The sequence below is a fragment of the Lathyrus oleraceus genome, chromosome 6 (genome assembly GCF_024323335.1).
Source record: "Lathyrus oleraceus cultivar Zhongwan6 chromosome 6, CAAS_Psat_ZW6_1.0, whole genome shotgun sequence".
NCBI lineage: Eukaryota > Viridiplantae > Streptophyta > Magnoliopsida > Fabales > Fabaceae > Lathyrus > Lathyrus oleraceus.
The window spans coordinates 140,377,946-140,382,830 of record NC_066584.1 but is presented as its reverse complement, the minus strand read 5'-3'; the positions used below and the strand labels follow the sequence as shown (position 1 = coordinate 140,382,830).

Genomic DNA, 4,885 nt, shown 5'->3' with positions numbered 1-4,885 from the left:
GATTGCATTACTTTAGTCACTTCAAACGATCCCGACCATCAGGAATGAAGCTTCCCTGGGAAAAGTCTCAATCTAGAATTGAAAAGAAGTATTAGCTCCCCTTCTGCGAAGTCTCTCCTAGTGATTTGCTTGTCGTTCCATTTCTTGGTTTGTTCTTTATAGATTTGGGCGTTTTCATAAGTATCTAGCCTTAACTTTTCTAACTCGTGGAGGTCTAAGATTTGTTTTCTGACAGCAACTTTATAGTTCATATTCAGGATCTTAACGACCCAATAGGTTTTGTGCTCAATCTCAACTGGCAGATGACAATATTTTATGTACACAAGTTTGAACGGTGTAGTTCCTATGGGCATTTTATAGGTTTTCCTATAGGCCCATAGTTCTTCTGGAAGCTTGGTTGACCAATCTTCCCTAGAATTGGCAATTGTTTTCTCTAGTATATGTTTAATCTCTCTGTTGGAAATTTCTACTTGGCCATTGGCCTGTGGATGGTAAGGGGTGGCTATTCGGTGTCGCACTCCATATTTTTGTAAAAGTTTTTCAAATATTTTAGATATGAAGTGAGATCCTTTGTCACTTATGACTAGTCTAGGAACACCGAATCTAGGAAAAATATTATTTTTAAACATTTTAATCATTACTCGTGCATCATTGGTAGGAGAGGTGATGGCCTCTATCCATTTAGATACATAATCTACTTCCACGAGTATGTATTTATTTCCCGTTGAGGATGGAAAAGGACCCATGAAATCAATCCCCCAAACATCAAAAAATTCCAATTCTAAAATATTTTGCAACGGCATCTCATCTCGTCGGGAAATGTTTCTGGTGCGTTGACAAGGTCACATCTGATGACCATAGCATGAACATCACGCCATATATTGGGCCAATAAAGGCATGCTTGAAGAATTTGCGTGAATGTATTTGATGTGCTTGCATACCCCCCATAGGGAGAGGCGTGGCAGTAGATCATGATGATTTCAATCTCCTCCTCGGGAACACAGCGACTGTAAATACCATTGGCTCCTCTTTTGAAAAGGAGGGGTTCGTCCCAATAGAATTGTTTCAGATCATGTAATAATTTCTTCTTCTGTTGGTAAGTCATATCTGGAGGTACGACTCCGGTTGCTAGGTAGTTTACGAAGTCATCATACCATGGAATTGTAGTTTATGCTAGGGCATCTTCTTCTTCTGTTTCATTTTTAATGTTGGAGCTACTTTTCTCAAAATAATCAGTGAAGTGAGCATAGATATGTTCTTCGGTTCCAACTAACATAACTAGTCTGTCATAGGGAAAATCATCGTTAATGGGCACATGCTCAGGCTTAATATTATCTAGTCTAGACAGGTGGTCACATACCACAGTTTTGGTTCCCTTTTTGTCTCGGATTTCTAAGTCGGATTCCTGCAACAGTAGGATCCATCGAAGTAACCTTGGTTTTGCATCTTTCTTGCTCAATAGATACCTTATATCTGCATGATTTATGTAGATAATGATTTTAGCTCCCACTAAGTAAGAACAAAACTTATCAATTACGAATATTATAGCTGGGAGCTCTTTTTTAGTTGTGGCATAGTTTATTTGAGCTCCATCTAGGGTCCTGCTTGCATAATAGATGAAGTGAAACCTTTTATCTTTTCGTTTTCCTAAGATAGCGCCTACTACATAATCACTTGCATCGCACATGATCTCGAATGGCTAACTCAAATCAGAAGGTTGCATAATAGATGCAGAGATCAGAGAGTGATTAAGGAGTTAAAATGATTCAAGGAATTTTTCGTCAGATAAGCTCAGCTTCCTTCATCACGAGACCAGTTAGGGGTTATTATGATTATAGAGAAATCCATAATCAAACATCGGTAGAAACCAGCGTGTCCTAGAAAACTCCAGACTTTTCTAACAGTCTTAAGTGGTTGGAGGTTCTCAATAACCTCGATCTTAGCTTTGTCAACCTCGATTCCCCTTTCACACATTATATGTCCTAGGATTATGCCCTATTTTACCATGAAGTTGCATTTCTCCCAATTAAGCATAAAGTTTACTTTTACGCACCTCTCTAGTACCTTCTCTAAATTAGCAAGGAGCCCTTTGAAACTTGATCCGCATACGGAAAAGTCATCCATGAATACTTCCATGATATCATATAAGAAGTCTGTAAATATTTCCATCATACATCTTTGTAAAGTTTCAGGTGCATTACATAGTCGAACGATATTTGACGGTATGCGAATATGCCATAGGGGCAAGTGAAGGTAGTCTTTTCCTGGTCATCGGGATGGATTGGGATTTGGAAGAACCCTGAATATCCATCTAAGATGCAAAATATAAGTGCCTAGACAAACATTCAAGCATCTGATCAATGAAAGGAAGAAGGAAATGGTCTTTTTGGGTGGATTTTGTTTAATTTTCTATAGTCGATATACATTCTCCACCCTGTCTCTACATGTTTAGCTACAGATTCACCTTTTCATTCTTAACTAGTATTACTCCTCATTTCTTTGGTATTACATGCACTGGACTGGCCCATTGATTATCTGATATCGGATAAACTATTCCAGCTTCAAGCAACTTTAGCACTTCCTTTCTAACGACCTCACTCAAAATAGGATTAATCATCCTCTGATGTTCTCTAGAGCCTTTAGAGTCCTCTTCTAGCATAATTATGTGCATGCACACAGAGGGGCTAATCCCTTTTATATCAGATATGTTATAGCCCAAACATGTAGTGTACGTCCTTAACATAACCAATAGTTTCTCAATTTTGTCTCTATCAAAGTTAGCATTAACTATAATTGGACGATCAAGTTGCTCGTCTAGAAACTCATATCTCATATTTTTGGTATCTTAAGTTCCATTGATGGTTGTTTAGGGCTAGGCATAGGATCGAGAGTAAGTGCAAGACATTCTCATAAGTTATCCTCTACATGTGGGCGATAGTATTCAACCTCATCTTCTTCTATGATGGTAGAGGCTGGAAGTTCAAACAAATCTATAGTCGGTGGTGTTTCTGATGTTGGCTCTTTTATGCACTCACCAATAATGTCTATGAAAGAACAGGTATCATCAATAGCTGGAGCCTTCAAAAATTGGGAAAGAATAAACTCAATTTTCTATTCACCAACTTCAAAGGTTAGCTTCCCTTGTTTGATATCTATGATCGCGCTGGCTGTGGCCAAAAAGGGTCTTTCTAAGATGATGGGGATGTTGGAGTCTGACTTCATGTCCATCACTATAAATTCTATAGGAATGTAAATCTGGCCAATACGCACTGGAAGGCTTTCCAGCATACCTACGGTGTACTTAACGGAACTATCGCCTAAGTTGATGGACATCCTTGTAGGTCTCAAGTCTCCTAATTTCAGCTTCTCACATATCGAGATGGGAATTAAGCTAACGCTAGCTCCCAGATCACAAAGTTCCTTATCGATGACAAACTTGCCAATTGCGCACGGAATAGAAAAACTATATGGGTTTTTCAACTTTGGTGGCATATTGTTTTAGATAATGGCGATACACTATGTAGTGAGTTCCACTATCTCGGCATCTTCAAACTTCATCTTGTTTGATAGAATCTCTTTAAGGAACTTAGCATAGGAGGGCATTTGTGTAATGACCTCCGTGAAAGGTATAGTAATGTGAAGTTGCTTTAGCATCTCGATGAATTTCTTAAACTGGCCTTCGTTCTTAGATTTGGCAAGTCTTTAAGGGTATGGTATAAGTGGCTTATAAGGCGGTGGAGGTACATATGGATTTTATTTATCGATAGTTTATTTGGTTATGGTTGTCTACTCACTATCAACTATTGGAATTCCTACTTAGATCTTATCATTCGCTTTCTTTGGTTCCTTCTCAACTCTCATATACATCACTTGATCGGGAATTATAGGATCAATCGGTCCATCTAATTTCATCCCACTTCGCAGTGTGATGGCGTTAGCATAGCCTTTCGGATTGGGTTGAGGATGGCCTGGAAATGTGTCAGTAGGAATAGCAGTAGGCACTTGTTGTTGGGATACTTTAGATACTTGGGTCTCAAGCATCTTATTGTGGGTAGTCATGGCATCAACCTTGTTCCTAATTGTTTCACCAGCTCGTTTGTGTGAACATTTGATTCATGAATTCTTTATTTTGGTGTGTTTGAGTTGTGATGAAGTTTTCCATCATTAACTCAAAAATTGACTTTCTAGGAGCGGAAGAAGCAGCAGGGGCTCCTTTTTGGAAACCTGGAGGTGTTGGTGGTGGTGGACTGAGAGCAAATAATGTGTTTTTGTTCTTGTAGGAAAAGTTTGGATGATTTCTTCATCCAGGATTATAGGTGTTCGAGTAAGGATTTCTTATTCATAGTTAACTTGGTCAGGCACAATTCCTGTGAAAAGCTGACAATCAGTAGTGACATGCCATTGGACTCCATAGATCTCGTAGTCTGGAGTCACATCAGCTACAGTAGTTGGATGGTTAATAGTTAAGTTGTTGATCTTCTGAGTAAGTGCATTGACCTTAACACTTACATGATTTGGGCCATTGACTTCGAATATGCCTCCCCTTTATTGTGCTTTCTCTACTTGAGCATGTTCGGTTCCCCATTGATAATGGTTTTGGGCCACGTTTTCGATAAGATGGTGAGCTTCATTGAAGGGTTTATCCATTAAGGCTCCACTAGCTGCAACGTCTATGATCACTCTTGTGTTATAAAGCAGACCATTATAGAAGGTATGGATGATAAGACATTTCTCTAGATCGTGATGAGGACATAGTCTCATCATGTCGTTATATCGTTCCTATGCTTCGAAGAGTGTCTCTCCTTCGGTTTGTCTAAACATAGTTATATGATTTCTCAACACTGTTATTTTGCTTGGTGGGAAGTATCTGGCTAAGAATGTCTTC

General features: G+C 38.9%; 1 non-coding gene across 1 annotated transcript; it reads left to right on the top strand.

Moving 5' to 3' along the window:
- The first annotated feature begins 4,735 nt into the window (after positions 1–4,735).
- Positions 4,736–4,842, top strand: LOC127098961 (small nucleolar RNA R71). The gene has a single exon (XR_007793641.1). It is a non-coding gene; the product is annotated as a small nucleolar RNA R71 (small nucleolar RNA).
- The last annotated feature ends 43 nt before the right edge of the window (positions 4,843–4,885 follow it).